Consider the following 21,072-nt stretch of genomic DNA (forward strand, 5'->3'; position numbering starts at 1 on the left):
AAACAAACCTTTGTCAAGAACTGATGCTTTGGTTCAGCTCCTGTCGTCGAGCATTCATCATTGAGCTCACATTCCCATGGGAGGACGGTGTCGATGATGTGTACGAGCTCAAAAAGCTGTTATTCCCAACTGAGAGAGGGGTCGGTCGATGATGGTGGAAGTGGGTTTTGTTGCGAACTCCTCTGCTCGATTGCTGAAAGAAGCGGACATCAGAAGGCAGGCACAGAGGAGGATAATCAAAGAACTCGCAACAGCTGCTGAGAAAGGCTGTCACTGGCAGTGGCTTTAAAGGGGTAAAAGAACCACTCAGTCCCAATGTGGCACACTCTCAGGTCTGACAAGCTGCGGTGGGCCTGCCTCAGCACAGGGCTTTCTGTGATTAGGCTGACCAGTTCTGAAAAAGAGAACACTTGAGCCTACGAAACTGACCTACAGAAAATATACAAACTATGTATTTTTAGTAATTTTTGTTTTTGTTTTTTTTGTTGCAAAATGTACTACCTGGAAAAATGATCTCCTAAATCCAAATGTATAGTTTATCATGTACTATCACTTATCTCTTTCTAGTACCTTAACCCTTTAATGTCTCTCCCTACACCCTTTTTTGTATTTCCTAAGCAGCTCTGAGTTACCTGCCTTAAACCAGTCCAAACCTGATCTAACCCAGCACAAACCAGTCCAGCCAGACCGGATCTTCACCGGGACGAAACCAATCGAAACGGCAGCATAAACCAGTTCAAACCTGGTCCAAACCCGGCCTAAACTGGTCTAAACCAGTGTAAAACTGCTCTAAACCGGTCCAAACCAGTCCAAAATTGCTCTAAACCGCTACAAGCTCGGTCGGAACCGGCCCAAACCTGCTCTAAACCAGTCCAAGCTATTCCAACCCCAACCTATACTAGTCCAAACTGGATATCAAAGACCAGACTGGTACACATCAACACATCTAAGCTCAGGTAAGAAAATATCTCAGTATGTAAAAACGGTGGCCTGTTCCCTTAATAAAAGACTATGTATCAAAATTGGCCCAATAAACAATTAGAAATAGAAGTTTAACATTTAACATTCTTCAAGATCTTTATATCTGCATTTGGTGGTGAGTAACAGGTCTCTGTGGCAACGCTAAGGTCAGTGCTCTTCTGGCTCAAGCGGAAACTAGCTTGTGAAGGACAAAAACAAAAAGAGCAATGAATGTGTTATACCTGTCTCTTCGCTCCTTTTCCCTACTGCGCTCCCTCTGCTGCCTCCAAGGGCAGGTGCTGGCGGCGTCGCAGAGGGGGAAAGGTGGACACATCGGCGGGTCTCATGATTACGTGATTCAACAGTGCGATGAGCGCTGAATGGGAAGCAGAGGTGCAAAACAATTAAAAGCTACTTAAGCTTAAAAGATGGACAAACGCCCTAAAGCCAGGACATCAAGCCACTATACTTGTGATAAATAAAACGAAACACCCAATGACGCCAGAGTACAGAGATGTCGATGTGCCGTACCAGTGGTAACATTTCGGAGTTGGTCAGAAACAAGGTCCTGCAATTAGGAGTGTGACAATATCTCGACGTGGCGATATATTGCGATATTTTCTCGCACGATCGATTATTGATATGTTCTCGCTAAGTATCGACACTTTTTATATAGCATACGGCCTCTACAAATGACTCTGTTCTTCATTACTTGAAGGTCCGCCAGGGGTGCACGTCACGGTAGCGGCATTCGAGCGGGCTGAAATCCCCAGCGAAGAAAACGAAACAACAGCAGAGAAAATGGTAGAGTCTAGCAAAAGAAAAAAAAGTGTACAGATGCACCAGCAGCTTTGAAGTCAAAAGTGTGGATTCATGTTGGGTTTTAGAGTAATGCGGATGGAACAAAGCTGGTGAAGGACTTTATTGTTTGCAAGAACTACCTTTCAAAAAAAAGGTATACTGGGAACACCATGAACACGCACAGAGACTTGCTACACCACCCGGAGCTAGCGAGCCCGAAAGCCATGGCCATTAGCAACCCTGCACAGACGAGAAAGAAGAAGAGAAAGTCTGCACTTGTGGACCTGCTGGGTCAGACCTTCAAGAACAATCAGAGCCCTTGCAGAGAGAGAAATAAAACAATATGATGCTCCGTCTCTGCCACTGACTCAGGATCCACTGCTATGGTGGAAAAGTCAAGCCCATGCGTTCCCTCTTCTGTCCAAGCTGGTGTGGTAAGACAGCTTTGGAGGTCTGTGTTGGGTGCGCTCTTACCTGTTGCTCCGTTGCGCTCTCGTTCGCTCCTCTTTGCCCCACACGCTCTTCCGGGTTCTCTGTGTTGGCCGCCTTGTCCTCCAGCTCAAGGTAGATTCCATTTTATGTCCAAATTCCTAAAATAACGCTTTAACGCAAAGTCTGTTCCTTAAGCAGCCGCCTTGTATTACTTTTCAGTGCTGCTGTTGGCCGTGAGCTCCGCACCGCTGCGCTCTAACGCTCTGCACTTTTTCTGTACGCGCCATGTGACGCCTTCGTAAAGGTAACTATCACCTCAGCCCATTCACTCTTCTATGCCGACTTCCAACCGTCTTAAGAGTCACTACTAACCAGCGTTTTGGTTATAGCCACACTGCAGGCCTGGCTGACGGCTTGGCACTCTGCTTCTCCACTTCAACCAGCCGTGGTCCATGCGCATCAACGCATCTTCAGCAGTATGTTTTTCCTTAGATATTTTTGTAGTTCCTGTTTTCACTCAGGTTTAGTTTAGTTTAGTAATCCAAATACAATTTTTTGTTGGTGTCCTCAGTGGTCCGCAGTGGCACTGGCACGTTGCCGTTGCTGTTTTGTTTCACTGCTGTTCTGTTCTGTTTTGCTTTTTGTCCAATTTGCTGTGCTATGTGCTCGTTTGCGCACTTGTGTCTTGAAAACGGACACTTCCTGCCGCGGTCTCTGGTGTGCCTAGAGATTGGCACTGCACTCCAGACCGCTGAAGTGCGTCCACTGCCCATGCCTTGGGTTTTGTCTGGCAGGTAGGTGAGTTTTTTAAATGTCTGAACCTTTTATTTTAACCAGCTACTAGAGCTCCTTTTAAACAAAAGGTATTTTAATAATAAACAATTGTAAATGAAATGAACAATTGTAAATACATTGAATACAACTGAAATGAAATTACATGTGTTCTATCAATGCAAAATAAAAGCTTGTGAATGGAACCGTTGCCTTTAACTCAATATACTTATGTGCGAGCCTCTAAGCTGTAATACTTTATTTTCCCCAGGAAGTCTGGGGTGGTGTTGTTGGAAAGTCTAGAACTGTTTAATATTATTATAATGTATAGTCTGTTAACCCCTGAGCTGCCACACTGGCACAAAGCTGTGTGCTCACTTCTGAACATGCAGACAAACATGCACATTTAACATGGGAAGTGGGCATGTGCAGTATCTGTCTGAAAGTGAAGGCAGCAGAGCAAGAACGGGTCAAATCACCCAAATACATTTACCTCCAGTTGAGAGATTCAATGAGAGTTGAACTCATGAATGTGACGACCTTTGTCCATGCCACACTTTTATTCTTGCGTGCTGTGCTGGACCCGGAACCGGAGTCATCTGGGATTGAAACACCGAATGGTTTTAATCGTTTTCGGACGGATCAATCAATTAATCCATCACTACTCGCAGCACCTTTGAATTGACACCTTTCAGAAGTCCTTTGGGAAAAGTGTCGCTGTGCTCCATTGTCGTCACATTAGCCTCACAGGATGAATAGAACTGGATTCCTCCTGTCGTCACCTCTCATCCTTTATTTTTTATTTTTCGTCTTTATCGCCAGACGCGATTCTGAAGTTCCGAGTTGCCACATTTCTTATTCAAAGTCAGAGGCGCTTTGTTTGGCTCTAGGAGGTGATAAGAGCTTATGTTTAACAAGGGATTGGCCGTTATCTCCAGAGCACATTGGAGAGGACTGTCAAATGTTTGAGTACAGATTTGAAAAAAAAAAAAAAGAATGGAAAACATTGGAAAGAGCCAAGGATAAACTGCACTCCTTTTTTACAACCTGCAGCGAGCAAAGGGAATGTCAGAGTTTGTGGAAGAGTGAGGCGATGTGTGGGAGGGATGACTGACGCTGAACATCGGAAAGGTCAAACACTTCTGCCTTTTATAACTGTCAAGCGAAAACTACAGACTAAGTGTGTACATTTTTACCTGGAAACAAAGAAAATGTCTCATTTTAACAACCCAATGCCTGATTTTTGTCCCACATGAAGTGAAATTTGCGTCGTCAAACATATATCTTTATCAGTGAGTATCCTCATTGACTTCAAGGGAAACGGAACCTTCCCCAAAATGTTATCAAAAAGAAGAAATATACTTTCATCAAAGTGTGTTTTGGCTTTAAAGTTTCAAAAGAATATCTCAAATGTTCCCTTATTCAGTTGTAGTGTTAAACTCCATTACTGAAAATGTTTTTGTTAAAGCTCTTTCAACGACAAGGGCAATGGACAAGATTTCTACCACAGCTGCTACATCTACAGCTTTTCTCTCTTTTTTTTTTGGAGAGAGGAGACAAACTTCGCAGACGCAGCAGAACCAATTAAAGTTCGAAAATAGTCTTTCTGCTGGCAGTAAACAATACTGGGAAACTGAGACAAACAACACACCGGCGCTTCTTTAACTTTTCCTCCCGTGAGCGATTAGCAGAAAGAGCGTCGTCTCCATGTTATCCTTCACCAAGAACATGCAGATGTCATGTTTTGTTTCATTCAAGTGAAGTTTCAAAAGAAAGAAGCACTTTTCTTGGCTACAGCGACTTGTTTTTTTTTAAAGGTGTTGAATATACAGTACTCATGAGTGTTTAAGAAAAGCGATAAAAAGTATAGCACTGTTATTATCGCCACTAGAATGACAACTATAGGACATTTAATGCCGATGGATGGACGTTCCCCTCCTGGAACCGCCACCTTAACGTGGTGGAGGGGATTGAGCACCCGAATTTCCTAGGGGCTCTGGTGTCGGAGGCTTTGTGCCCCTGGGTTTCCCATGGCAAACAGGTCCTAGGTGAAGTCATAATTTTAACATTGCTATGTTCAAATTATATTATAAATAAATAAGTATGCCAGTGTGGCCAGTTATGTGTGTGCAAAACGTACTTTGCCCACGCTAACGGAAAGTAAGAAAACCTATAGGACAAGGAATGTGTTTTTCCATCTATACATAGTCCAGCCACTATGACATTGACGAATACGTAGCTTCCCAGACAGACAGTCTGTCTCAACGAACCCCACCGAGAATAGCTGCTTTTACTTGGAATTTGGGCCGGCCAATCAAGTTTTAGGATCCGCCCTGTACATCCCTCATTTGCATAATAGGATATAAACCCCATGTCTATGTTTGTTCTTTGTGAAACTTGTTCCATACGTTTCTCCCAGTAAATATTCTTAATCCACGCCATTGTCTCAGATTGTTCTTTCACATCTCATGATTTCAGATGGCGCTGCGAGCAGGGTCAGCACTTTAACAGGTAAGCAACTTTACTTGTTTGTTTGCTGACCAAATTTTAAGATTATGATTGGTGTGGTTTAGGAATTATGAATTGGATAATGACATGATGGCAACCTCAGAGTATCAAATTGATATGGTACCATATCGTGAATGTTTGTTTTGTGATGAAAGTGGTTCCAGACGTGATCTGAGAAAAGTCGCCGAGACGGGTGCAGAAGTCGCGTGAGGGACTCAGGGTCTCTTTCAGAGAACGCGCAACTGTTTGTTATTGAGGCGCACATTAGATCTGACATCTTTTGTGACGCGAGACCATTGAAGCTGTTTACTTTTAATTGTTGGGCGCAGAGAAGTCAGAGGACTTCCACTAGATTAGCGCGGACCTGGGGTCCATGTTCTGTAAGGGTTTGAGATACAAGCTGGGGTCTGTTAAAATCTGTTGTTTGTCGGGGCAGCACATTAGACTCTGTTCTTCTGGTGCGCAAATTCTGTTGTTTGTCGGGGCAGCACATTAGACTTGTTTCTTCTGGTGCGCAAATTCTGTTGTTTGTCGGGGCAGCACATTAGACTCGTTTCTTCTGGTGCGCAAAATCTGTTGTTTGTCGGGGCAGCACATTAGACTCGTTTCTTCTGGTGCGCAAAATCTGTTGTTTGTCGGGGCAGCACATTAGACTCGTTTCTTCTGGTGCGCAAAATCTGTTGTTTGTCGGGGCAGCACATTAGACTCGTTTCTTCTGGTGCGCAAAATCTGTTGTTTGTCGGGGCAGCACATTAGACTCGTTTCTTCTGGTGCGCAAAATCTGTTGTTTGTCGGGGCAGCACATTAGACTCGTTTCTTCTGGTGCGCAAAATCTGTTGTTTGTCGGGGCAGCACATTAGACTTGTTTCTTCTGGTGCGCAAAATCTGTTGTTTGTCGGGGCAGCACATTAGACTTGTTTCTTCTGGTGCGCAAAATCTGTTGTTTGTCGGGGCAGCACATTAGACTCGGTTCTTCTGGTGCGCAAAATCTGTTGTTCGTTGGTAGCAGCACATCAGGTCTTTTACCTTTTAGTGCGCGAAAACTGTTGTTCGTTGTGAGGAAGTACCAGATGCAGTCTGGTTATAATCTGTGTGAATGGTTGATTTTGACACTCTGTGATTGCCTTTTCTAAACTTTTATGGGGATAACAAATTTTATATGAATTTCCTGATTATCCAAGAGACCAAGTGGATGAGAATATTTACTGTTTAATTCGGAAACATTGGATTAGATACAGCAAAAGTTGTAAATTGACATCCTGGGGAGATAACCTAGTAAAATAGATAGTACTAAAATGTACATTCATGGAAAAGTTAGTAAATCTTAGTTACTTAGTTACAATAGTAAAACTAACGTAATGAACTAACTAGTAAAACTAATGTAAACATGAAAGTAATGCCAACTACTCAAAGGTCCTAAATGATCGAATAATGCTTTGTCGATGTGCAAGACAAGACAAAAGCAACAATTCAAATGCGGGACATGCAATTGAATAAACGGCACAACCTCTAAGAGGAAAAAAGTAGACAAAGGTTTCCTTCTGGCCAGCGCAAAGTACTGGCAGATGGAGAAAGAATATATAGTTATAGAAGCTATATCCATCATGGGGATTAGCTCTGACCACTTATACAGAGCTACGTCAAGAACGAGATATAGGATACGGAAATTAATAATTTCCATATATTTCTTTTATTCTATTTGTTTATTTGGGTGCGTTAGTTCAAGGTAATGAACATACAAAGATGTAAACATGTCAAAATTGTAGCCTTGAGAAAATTACACATGTTTCTAAATCTAAATCTAAATCTGACACTGTATTAATCTCTGTAGAGAAATCTCTGTAGAGAGATCAGTTCTCTGCATTTGACCAAATCCTCGGTGTCGCATGGGGCGACCTGTTGGAGCAGTGAGCTGCCAGCATGGGCCGGCGCTAGGAGACCCATCTCCAAACACAAGCACATGTTATTTATAACCTACCACTAACCTACGCAGACACGGGGAGAACATGCAGGCTCCACACGGAGGGGCCTGTCCGGTTGAGGATCGAGCCCGGGACTTTGAGCTGTGAGGCACAAGCACTAACCGTTGTGCCACCGTGCCCTTTAAGTGGCTAGACCTAAGGTTACTTTGAAAATTAAGCAAAGTTCAGTGCCCTGCATTAATTTGACCTGTACTCATACAACTGAGTCCAGGCCAAGCCAGTAAACCTCTTAAAAGAAATAGAACTTTTATGTTAAAAATAGATAAAGATATGTGTTTATCGACATGACACTCAAATGTTATGTTAATTTAATCCTATATTGGACTAGATATTCGCTAATGATGATAAAAAAAAAAAAAAAAAGGTTATAATAAACAGAAAAAGAAATAAAATAGTATAAAAAAACAACAAAAAACTTTAAGATATTTGTAATGTTACAGGAAAAAAAAAAGGAAAAGACTGCGATAGCAGGAATAACAAATAATCAGTTTGAACTTTGAACTGTATGGCTAAGTAATACAGAATAAGAACTAAAGACCTTTTGATATTACCAAGCACAACAATCATGTGTGCATTTCAAGTCAATAAATGAACCTCTCCGAAATTCCATTATATGAAGCTGAACAAAGCAAAGATATTTTAGAAGGCCCTCTCTAAAAGGAAAAGGAGAACAAGGCATTAGATCAGTAGAAAAAATCATATTTTTATTCTTGAAAATAAAGAAGACGAATTTCCCACTGTTTATAGCAAATCATATTGACAGCGCAGCCACCACAATCAAAATTCACATAAGTTTTATTGATTGATTGATAAGTATTATTGATGTTATTGGTGCATCACTCCTGAAGTCTCAGTGTTGTGCAGAATCTGATATCCTTTTGATCGCTTCAATAACAAGGACGGACCGCCAGAGGAATGACACCTCACAGACTATCATATACCTCGTTTGCCAAAGGGGGGGCACGAGGCGACACTGGAAAAAATGCACTGCCAGTCAGCGGTTAGAGTTTGGAACTCTCGACAAGAAAGACTCATGCGATCATGAACTTTGAACAACAAGAAAGAACTTTTATCCATGTGGGACTGGTCATGTTGGATTACGAAGTGTGCTTTGCTCCATGTTCACACAAGTTTATCCTAAAGGAGAAATCAAGCCAGAAACTGTATCTCAGACTGATGGGACAAAGTCCATGTTTACGACACTCAGAAAATCCCAGCCTCCCTCGAGTCCACTCAACTACACGTTGAAGTTTCATCCCGTCATGTCCGACAAGAAATCGGGAATCTGTTCTGTATTTCCAGAGACGACAGAAGGGTGTGGCCAGTAATATTCAATATTAGTTTAACAGACTGACGAAGCAGAGAAGGCAGAGTTCCTTGGTAAAAAGTGTTTGTAGCAGCTGTCATTATGGGAACAGGGAAAATCCTTCATTCTCCAATCCAAAAGTGCAGACTATATGAAAATTCAGAAAGAAAAGAAGCAGTTATAAAATTAGAAAAAATCATTATTCGAGTGTTCCTAAGCACTCTCCGTTGATTCTTTTGACATGTAAAATTTGTGTTATCTGTCTCAGACGACAGACTTGAAGTATACACATGATTGGTTATAAGAAGAGTTCATAGAATTGAGCCTGAAACCAGTGTGAAGCGATTTGGGTGATACACACCTGGACTTCAATGCCATTTTAATTGAAATTAATTTAAAACAATGCTCATTGATACAATGATTGTATACTGCTCTATGGAAGCTCAGCTATGAAAGCTGATAGTAAAGCCATTTACGTGTAAGTGTTGATGACCAACACAAATCTATTTCAGTGTATTGTGTATCATTTAAGCCAATTCAGTATGCTGAACGTCTAACATTAACAACAATAAGTGACAAAAGGCGAATCAAATGAATCTGCTTGAATTACAGATTGTAACTCAATATTAAATAGGAATAAAACTTAATAATATTATAATCATAAAGCTTCTTGTAATGTTCACATTTAAAGATGCCAACCTGTGTTTAAGAAATAAATAACGAAAAATGATTGTCCTAAAGATAGGAGTAAAGTGCTGAGTTGACAACTCAGTATAAAGAGAGTTAAAAATAAGCAACGCCAGTGTAGTAACCAGAGAGAATTCTGGAGCTTGTTTCAAGTGTGACACTCTAACATTTAGACCTTCTGTTCATCTAGGTGCCTCTCCGGTCACAGGGAGCAGAAGAGATCCGGGAAAAAGCTAGAGCTGTTAGAGCTCAGCAGACAACATTCTTAGGTTCAGTTAACTTACTGCAACTAAGGAAGATAGTTTAAATATAAATCGAGAATTATAAAGATTAGTATTTTGCTCGGTGAACTACCAAAAATGGACACACCATCCGAGAGTTCGGGATTAGTATACAAACGTATCTATCCAGATAACATAAGCTTTGGAAACATACACATTAAAACATACAACACATACAACATCATAATAATCAAAGACAAAATTTAAAAAGGGCAAAATGACGACTCTCTTCCGACTTTAAGTCATCAATGGATTCTAATTTAAAAAATAAATATAAATAATAATATTTCATGCATGATTGAAAGTAGTTCGATCCGCTAATTTTTGGTATAAGAGAGCTTTCAACTAAAGGAAAAATATATAGAAATTAATGCAATCATATCACAGAAGAAGAAATGTTGAATAACTGTTAAAAAACTTGTGAAAATACTAAAACGTAAATAGAAAAAAACAGGCACAACTATGGATAAATGTGTATCAAAGAGTACTCCTGTGTTTTATATATTATGTCTAGTAGTGATGCGCGGGTTGCGGGTTCCACCGCGGGCCCCGCGGTCTGACCGCGGTTCGGGTCGGGTCGGGTCGTGAAATTCTCCTTTGAGCGCGGGGCGGGTTGGGGCGGGTCAACAAATGCCGGTCGCGGGCACTGTATGCCTCCGTACGCGCATTCATTCAATTCATTCACAACTTATTCCGTCGTCTTTACAGCAGGTTTTTGGCGTAAATATACGTCGGATTTTCATAAAACAAGCAGCGTTTTGCAGCTTGTGATCCAGAGAACGCTTTTGTGGAGCTAACGTGTCCTATTTTCCACCGTATGTGCGACTGTGTGTGACTTCGCGTTTAGGCCGACCTGTGCTCTCTTCCTCTCTCCCTCTTGCCCAGCGCTCTTCGGAGAGAGAGAGAGAGAGAGCGAGAGCGCGCGCGCGCGCGAGGGGCTGACACGCCGGTGCTGTTCATACGGATCATTTGTAACGCGTAATTTTTAATGGTTGCGGGTGCGGGGCGGGGCGGGCTGTAAAAAATAGAACAACGTTGCGGGGCGGGCCGGGTCGGGTTAGATCATGCTCCAAATGCGGGACCCGCGGGTTGAAAAAAACCCTGACCCGCTGACATCACTAATGTCTAGTATAATAATTAATTTTACTTCAAGAATAATACGAACAATAATAGTATAAGATGTTGGCCTAAATATAGAGAATCATAAAAATTAGAGGAAAACGTAATGAATCAAAATTACACGTCAGGGAGGAGAACATGATTAAACAAGTTGTGATTAACTCATCGATAAATCTGAATCATGATAAGAACTAGTTTCTCTCCCCATGGAAACTGTAATTATCTGTTTATTTTATAACAACTAAGGAGACTGCCTTGGCAGTGGAGAAACTTTATTTGCTAAAAGTTATAATACTAATAACATGTACGATACATTTACTTTTGTTACTGAGTCTCTCCAACAGACTGAGAATGTGAAACCTCTGAGCCCGTTTAACCAACCCAGAGACGGAAGGAGGATCTCCACAGACATCAATACAGGTCTTATAGGAGGAAGTACCTGATGGATGGGTAAAACAATTGAATTTCAATTCCATTCATATGTCACCGACTCTTGGTAAGAACAACTTCATCTTTTTATAATGTTTGATGTTCCAGATAAATGTGTTAAGCCATGCCCAGATCAATGTCTTGTGCGTAACATTGAAATTTTACTTAAAAGAGAAATACCCATAAGAACTATCAATTTGTATTCAACATACTGTCTACGGTGTTGAGTATTGCTTATCTGAATTGTCAAAAACTCTCACATATATTACATTTAAATCAAGTGTCGTCAATAGATGAACTTGAATCCTAATCACTGGATAAACAATATTTGAAGTATAGACCATAAAATGCCAGATATAATTTGTGTAGCCCACGGGGCTTTTACAACATACAAACTTTCAGAGGGACAACTACACTATATTACAATGCACATTTGTTAGAGAAACACCATGCACCACTCGAAACAATGTGGTGATTCCCAGTAAATCCTAAATTTAATGACATATTATAGAATAACTTCACTTCTGACTGTAACACCTCTTTTTGGTTTATTGCCAGGTGAACTTAGGTAACCCCTGGAGAGAGGGGGTGAGAGGTGAAGGAGGACAAATTTGGAGTCAGAGGGAGACACCACACGAGAGCACAATGAATGACAAAACGGCACCAGGAGGAGCCAGGAATTCAACCAAGTCGGCGCCAAATGCAACAGAATAAAATAAAGGCTTATTTTTTTGACAGGAATTGATATAGCATAATGTTATATCTACATGTAAACGTATTAATGAATACGCTCTATTCTGTCTATCTCTGATGTGGCAATAGAGAAAGCACCTATAGTTGTTCTATTATCCTCATTTCAGACTTTGATAATGACGTGCCCTATCATACATGAATGTTTTTTGTTTATACTTCACATGCTGTGTATTGTCAATAAGACAATTAGAAGGAATGCAAAAGAACTAGGGAATTGAAGAGAAAAAAGGGGGGATTGAAGTCATAATTTTAACATTGCTATGTTCAAATTATATTATAAATAAATAAGTATGCCAGTGTGGCCAGTTATGTGTGTGCAAAACGTACTTTGCCCACGCTAACGGAAAGTAAGAAAACCTATAGGACAAGGAATGTGTTTTTCCATCTATACATAGTCCATTCACTATGACATTGACGAATACGTAGCTTCCCAGACAGACAGTCTGTCTCAACGAACCCCACCGAGAATAGCTGCTTTTACTTGGAATTTGGGCCGGCCAATCAAGTTTTAGGATCCGCCCTGTACATCCCTCATTTGCATAATAGGATATAAACCCCATGTCTATGTTTGTTCTTTGTGAAACTTGTTCCATACGTTTCTCCCAGTAAATATTCTTAATCCACGCCATTGTCTCAGATTGTTCTTTCACATCTCATGATTTCACTAGGTGACGGGTCAGACAAAGAGCGGTTCAGAAGCCCCTTATGAGAGACCAACAGGCCCGGTTAGAACCATGAGGCCGTCCTTCTGTGGGCCCACCACCTGCAGGAGGAGCCATAAGGGGCTGGTGCAATGTGATTTGGGCAGCTGAATGGATGGAAATTTAAATGTATTTGTTTTGGATCTGGGCTGCACCATCTTGTAAAAAAACAAACTCTTTAAGTAGAGGACGGCCAGAGCCTGACCGACCAGAACAAGCCTTTTGAAGAATGTTTAAATGTCTCTGCTAATAAGGCACGTATGAGTTTGAGGTTTCTATCTGTGATGAAAATGGTTCAATTCAATATTTCTGCAGCAGAAAAGCGGTCTGTAACATGGCCGTATGCGGAAAAAAATTAATACACCACTATAGCTTTGCAGACTTCTCGGAAATACACGTATTGCCAAAATATCTGTGTAGGCTCTCAGTCATACAGGAGTTGTCCATCTTCAATGAAGGTTCTTGAGTCATCTTCTGTACTCTGTTGTTGAAGTATTGCCAAAATGTTAACATTTAAAAGTTGCTAAAAGTTAGTTCTACTGTATATGGTTCTATTTGTATCTCTAGCCTATAACCGGAAACCCTTGGCTATTCCAGATGGCCTAGAACACCTGCCCCATCCTTTGCCTGAGGAAGACCCTGTCAAGTCGAAACGTTGCATTTTAATAAACTTTCAACAAGGATCGATGGGGTGCGGGACTTCATTTTGGTAACATTGCTTGAGCCTTTATCCTAAAATGATGTGCAAAGTCTCCTGCCTTTTTTTGATTAGTTCTACTGTATATAAAACATTTTCTATATCTTATCCAGGTCCAGGTGGTGGAAGCTGCCGTCAAAGCAGAGGTGCACAAACTCATTCCATTCACACTTTATCCAACTCATGGGTTTGTGGGTGATTCCAAGGAGAGAGAAAGTCCCTCCTGTGTGTCGTAAGTCTTCCCCAGGGCCTCGTCCCACTGGGACATGCCCAGAACACCTCCCAAAGGGGGTCTCAGACTTCCAGAACAGATGCTCGAGCCACCTGGGCCTTCTCCTCTGAGGCCTGTTCCAGATGCCTTTAATGAAGCAGTAAAACACTTAATATATTTTTCAAAATGGTAAAAATGGTAAATGGTCTCAACTTATATAGCGCTTTTCCACCTACATTAGGCACTCAAAGCGCTTTACAGCAAGGATCCACTCACCCATTCATACTCTCATTCATACACCAGTGTACGCAGACACTGGGGCAATGTGGGTGAAGTGTCTTGCCCTGGACACAACGACAGTGTGCACTTTCAGAAGGTGGGAATCGAACCCCTGACCTTCCGATCATGAGACGACCCGCTCTACCATCTGCGCCACTGTCGCCCCTAAAAACAGAGCCCTCCGCTCGAAAAACTCAGGGCTACTGGTGATTCCTCAAGTCTCCAAAATCACTGTAGGAGGTAGAGCCTTTAGCTACTAAGAGCTGGTTTTATGGAATAAACTCAAAGCTCAAGTTAAAGAAGCAGGCTCACCTCTTCGAATTAGCTTATGGTCAGTTGGGTAAAGCTACAGTATCTTTAGCCTGTTCGTCCATGGGAGTGGATCTCTTTCTGTGGTTCTCCCTGAGGTTTCTTTTTCCTTGCCGTAGGAGAGTCAAAGGACAGGGGACACCCATCAGGCTCATCACCATGTGCTGCCAGTATTTCTTTGGACTTAATGTATGCCTGGATACTTCATTTGCCTGAAATTTTAATTGATTGATTGAGAGAGAGAGATCTGGAGTCTGTGGTGGCCAATCCATGTGTAACAAAGATGTCCTATATGCTCAATTAACTACTCCTTCACAATACGAACCTGGCCATGAGGGAAGAAGAAATCCATTGATGGACTAACCTGATTATTCAGGATGTTCAGGTCGTCAGCTTAGGTACATAGTGTTGCTGAACCTAGACCTGGCCAACCCCAGATCATCTTTATTGGGATTGGGCAAAAAGACTTACCTAACCGACTTCCTGTAACTTTGACACAATGCGGTATTTGGGACGAATCTGATTTGGAACTTGTGAACAATGACAACAAGTCAACAGAAGCCTCACAAGGAAAGGGGGATTTAGGGTCTTAGATAAATCTCTGCGCGCCCTCAGACGGACACGCGTTTCTTTTTGTTCCTGGCCATTTCTCTTGTTTGTGCAGAGCCTCTGTCTCTGCTCTGATCCACTGTCACTTCCCCAAAAGCGATCCATACAACAATGCGGCTTAGTGACTCAGAGTGAGAAGAGACTTGCGCTCTGTGTTGTAATTTTAGAACCTTAATACTTACGGACTGACTCATAAAGGCACTGTTTCAAGTTTTCGTTTGATTTGGGTGAAAAGACTACAGGAGACATAATTCAGGCATGTGTGGCCTGAATGATGACCATTGGGTGAAGATGAAGGTGTTCAAGTAAAGTACATTAATATACTGGGATTATGTAGGTAACTACAAGTCAAATTTAAGGCTTTTTAAATGGTAAATTGTCTCTTTTTATGCAGCGCTTTTCATCCTACATAAGGCACTCAAAGAGGTTTACAATCTATGTATCATTTCCAAAGATTTGGAATAATTAGACTAAGCAAAGGAATAAGGATCATTTGGTTTCGTGTGGTATACTTTATTGTCCCTCAATGGGGAAATTAGTCCTGGGCACATGGTGCTGCTCCAGATCACAGACTGCAAATGAAGAGTGGACTAGTTGTGACCTATTTCTTCCTGAAACCGTAAGAAAATGGCTGCCAGCTCCTGAAGTTCCAAGCTCCTATTGACTTTCCATTGAAACTTTTATTGACCCTTGTTATTATAGTCATTCTGACCTCACACGCGCAACCTCACCCTAATTTTATCCTTTCATTATTTTGTTTTGCCCTTTTTACACAGGGAGGTTACTCTGGAGCAGTATGAACGGGCGGGCCTAACGCGCACAGATTGTCAGTGAAATAAACCAATCAGCAATGAGCAATGAGCGGACGTGACGACAGTTGTAGTCCAATTCACAAAATATGAACTGAATATAAACTGACAAGAGGGTAGGCAAAATCTTCAACTCCTTCATCCATGATTAGTTTTGGCTAATAACTTCAGCACGTGTCCCTGTTGATTCAACTACAACATAGCGTCACAGCGATTGACGTAACCTTGTCAATTCCCTGTGACTGTTGTGATTGGTTCGGCCTCAGCCGCCGAACAGTCACTTGTTTAAGGTTAAGATTAAGGTATACTTAATTAATCCCCGTAGGGAAATTAATTCTCTGCATTTGACCCATCCTCAATGCCTCTGGGGCGACCTGTAGGAGCAGTGAGCTGCCCAGCGAGGGCCGGCGCTCATGGACCCATCTCCTTGATGTGCAGCCAGGCAGGTGGTCAGAAACACCTGGCTGGAGGATTCACCTATTGTACATGTTTTAGTGGTAGAGGAAACTGGAGTAACCGGAGGAAACCTACGCAGACACGGGGAGAACATGCAAACTCCACACAGAAAGTCCCCGTCCTGGTGGGAATCGAACCTGGACCTTCTAGCTGTGAAAGACGAGCACTAACCGCTGTACCACCGTGCCGCCCACCGCATGTGTCCAGTTCTTCTCGTGCAGAAAAGAAGTTGGTGTGGATTACCAGGACACCAAATTGGTAGCATGTACAACCTGCAGCTAGCCCGCACAGAACGCCATGGGGAAGCCTCAATCCATTCTTAATTTACAGTCTAAATAAAAGCTAACCGCGAAAGAAAGAAGAAAGTTGCAAGAATAATGAAAAACGGAAATGCTTTTACATATTCTTATCCACAAACTGTATGGAGAACGAAATAAGTACATGTTTTAATCTGTTGTATTTGCACTTTGGCAACCTGAACCTGAACCTGAGGAAAGCATCTCGAACTTCTTTTGACCTGCAGTTTTCAATTATACGCAATCTATTCAATTTATTTATACACTAAGACCTACAAACTCTTACTTTGAGCTGAATTTGACGTGATTTAAATGATTACTGTGTGGAGAGTTTCTTGTCGGACAAACTTCTTTCAAAGCCTGGCAGCCCCTTTTTACACTCAGTCAGATGTAAACAATTGATCCAGCTCTATATGAAGCAGACGTCTGGGCAAGTCGGGTGTGGATTAAGGCGTCCTTTGTACAAGTCTGTGACAACAAATAACGAGGCGCCTCAGGAAACGAGATGGAGAACAAAGACGCAAGTTGATTTCCTCACCGCAGTGTCGATGCTGTGTCTGCAAATCCTGCATGCTTGGCTTGTTGAGATAATCCCCAAATAACAACGGCAGACTTGTAAGCTGTGGCCATGTTTGTTCACAAATTAGTATTTCATTTTCATCGCATCCTTTTAATATCTTGCATCCATTGAGGACATTGCGGGTATTCCGACTGAAACCACGGCTCATATGACTATGATCTTGTAGAGCTGCATGATTAAACGTTATCAAATCGAAATTGGGGCTGCAAACTATTCTCATAGTAATAAACAACATGGTTCTCATAACCCGTTTGTTGGATTGAGTCGCAGAGTTTATCACCTCTTCGCCATATAGACGTACCATTGTATTAAGGTACGTGCACACCTAACCGCACGAATCTCGCTGCTGCTTCTATTTGGTCGCTTGAAAGGCTTGCCATCCGTTGCTCGCATGTGTTCACTTCAGGAGTCACAGCTGTGCAATTCTGTGAAAGAAACTCTGCGCTGTTGCTGCTAAGCACTAAGATGTGAATGCCAATAGTTTCCTGATTTGCTTGTGCTTTGGTGACTAATTTTACTCGCCTACCTTTCTCTGACAATTGAGGCAAACCTCGCCTCTTTCCTCCCTCCTGCATCTCCCGGATATTATTTCAATATGTATGGTTTGGAGTGTGCAGAACCTGTCTGTCCAGCCTCATGTCAGGATAAAGTCCCCATTAAAACATGCTTGTAATCCACTGCGTTCTTTATTGTGTTGATGTTATAAGTTTATTAAAGCGCATAATTCCTCTGATCCAAATGTGTTTCCGTTTCACTTGTGTCTTTGTGATGTAGTACAGGTGGTTATATTGCTCCAAATTCAGTTAATCTACAAGCTGCAACAGTCAGCAACAATGTAATGCATGTTAGTGCGCATTTCACATTGACAATACACTGGTCCCTCGCTCTAACACGGTTCACCTTTCACGGCCTCGCTGTTTCGCGGATTTATTTTTAGAATAATTTTGCATGCTTTTATACAGCGTATGAACGCCATACGCGCATTGTGTTCTGCGTCCTGATTGCAGCAAGAGGAAGCTCACTCTACGACTAGCCAGAGAGGATCTCTGTCAGTGTCCCGTCAACACATCACACCACACACCGCCAGAGTCAAAGCAACACAGGCTGGGCATGAGCGGGTCCAACTCCGCATTTTACAGGACTTTCTCTGCACTTTTTCGCACAAATAAACACTGCTAGCATGTGGTGCTGGCCTCAGCTAAACACACCCCTTCTGAAGCCTGAAACGCCGACAATAAAACTATGATTGTCTCTTAGTTTGAACAATCGCACAGGAAGACGAGAGCAGCTCATGATGTTACCATCCCCACATTGTGCAATGTGACTTTAATGTCGCATTCAGATCGAACGCGATGGAGGAGTCGGGGCGAGTGATTTACATGTTATCCCTATGCCTGGGTGTGCTAAGGAGCGAATGAAAGGCCGGCGGTGCGATGGATGAGAGTAAAGCGTGGCGATGAGGGCGAGTAGAACGACTAGAACGGAACGAATGTGGCTGATGGGGCGTTTGGCTCGCATCTGGAGCGAAGCAGTAAAGCGATTCTGCAATTTTGCCTCCACCACCTTGCTCAAGTGGAAAAATGTGAACTTTTTCAGAACAGAAGACAGACTCTTTCGTGACGTGAGCACAACATGCCGGTCACAGAGTGGCCAGGGATGATGAGAAGACAAGATCTGAGACAGGGATTTGATCTATGGGCTCTGGACCACGCTACAGCACTCATATTTCCGACCTCTCCTATTTAAGAAAGACATAAATGTAACCCTAAAATACCCAGATTCTGATAGAGGAAAGTGCAATTGGTGACTTGGGCACCACTGCATTGATAATGTCTGTAAACCAGATACAACTCGAAGACTGGGATTATTTAGTAACATGGCTGGATGGTTTCAGGTTGAAAATACAGACACGAGAACGCTGTATTGGACAGAGAGAGCTAATCAGGCTGTCAGTGTTTATTAGATGGGGCTGAGGGCTGCTTTTTACTGTAAACTACCCCAGGGAGAGCTCACAGACACCGGGGGCAGCGGTTTGCCATCCCGGGCTGCCTTCGAGGCTCAGAGCGGGGCAGAGTGTGACTGAGTGTCCGCTTAAGACAGGAGGGGGAATGGGGAGATACGAGTTCCAAATGTCCACCGCGTGTGGAATGTAGCCGGTACGACAGGCTTGACAGTCTGGGAAAGTGGAGACACATGCCCGGAGAAGCCAGGACGGTAGGGAGTCGGAACAATCAAAGTCTTATATTTATCAGCTACACAACCTATGTGTCAAAACGCAGACAATGGCGTAGCATTTTGCACTTAGTTGGAGCGCACTTTCAGATCTTGCCAGTCCAGACTTGCTGCATTTAAGTGTGAAGTAAGTGGAGAGCCCTACTCCTCCAACCAACCAGACTCAGCACCCAGTCAACCTCACCTGCCGCGGGACCTAACGCGGTGTGTCGGTGCACACTGTTATTACGTTTCATGTTGCTGAACGTAGTACCATGATGTTTAACAGCAGATTTAGAAGTACTCAGTGCTCCTATGCGATATATAAATTGTTAAAGGGGGGGGTATTGTGCAAAATCGACTTTTTCAAGCTTTACATCATGTTATTATGTCATTCCCTCATTAAAAAACATGCCTGAAGTGTTGCCTTGGCACATTCACGTATGTTTGAGTAATCTGTAAAAAAGCCATATTTTTATTGCCGCACTGATGCCGCAGACAGCTTGTGGAGGGGGCGTGTCGGAAAGGGTCAGAGGTTCTTAAAGAGACAGAGGCCTATTTCAAGACATTCACTACAGCCATTTTGAGAGAGCAATTTTATACAAGGCAGTTATTCTAATTTACTGCATTTACAGACCAACAGAAGGTTTCGTCATCATTGTAGTGTGATATAGACTGGTGCTATGTGATGGAAAAAAGCAGAATACTCCCTCTTTAAAATGACAAATCGAACAGCAATCGGAATATCGGTCAGGAAATTCGCAGCCTTACTATCTTGTATTTCTAAATACCGGTTGTGGACTAGACTGGCGATTACGAGGTGAACTCTGTGAACTCTTCAGCTCCAGACCTGACGCAGTAAGTGGGACGTTTAGTGGGTTGGACAAACACCCATATTTTGTCTTTTGAAATAATGAAGCCTAGGCGTAAATTTAGCCTGGAGAAGTAATTTCAGCGTCACCTACCTCCAGCCAATGATCGCGTCCACCTCAGCCCTAAGCTCCAGCCTCATGGCTTGTCCACTTCCCAGCTGTGCTGCGACCCACCTCCACCTCCTTCACCGCCTCTTTTATCCCTGGCTTCACACTGCTTCATCCCTCGCTGGTCTCCCATACTACCACCAGTGTCCAGGCTCTGGGGGAAGACATCCATAACTAACCTGCCCATCCATACTAATAATCAATACTAATAATATGTATCGATGTCTACTGCCGGGATCTGGTCAATAAATCTTTCAAATCGCTGCTTTTGTCTCCAAGTCAAGGTTGAAATGTCTATGTCCGGAAAAGACTGCTTCCATGACATGTTAAACAGTGAAGTTTTTCTTTAGCTAAGGCATGCTAGCAAATCAACAGGACTGACATGCTAGCTGCTATCTGACGACAACATAAAGGTTAAAAGCCTCGGTTCAAATTTATGATGTGTCTCCTTTAAATATGACTCAACTGGCTCTGCTTGGACTGAGGCTGAGAGCTGGTCGCGTCATTGTCATTCATAGTCGGTCGTCGGTGCCCCCGGTCTTATCTCCCGCTGTCTGCAGGGCTCTGATCCCTCTTCAGCTGCCGTGAGAAACACTCCCATTACCGAGGGCACAAGAGACATGAGGTGGAGGGACTTAGAAAACAGGCACTGGGAAATTTGCCACCTCTTTGCATTGGTATTCCACGTTTCGTAAAGAGTTGTGTGTTATGTTTTATTCAGTGAGGGTAGGAGGGCTGTTGCATACCATGTTGGTGTTGGGTATATTGTATGTGTTGCTCCTCTGGGATTCAGAGGGCATACGTGGGTGAATGTGTGCGAAGTACTCATAAAAGAATAGAGAGAGCACATGCGTTTAGCTGCTTTTTTACTTTTTTACTCTACTTAATATTTAACAATGACAACA

Source organism: Gobius niger (assembly GCF_951799975.1).
Source record: "Gobius niger genome assembly, chromosome: 3".
Classification (NCBI taxonomy): domain Eukaryota; kingdom Metazoa; phylum Chordata; class Actinopteri; order Gobiiformes; family Gobiidae; genus Gobius; species Gobius niger.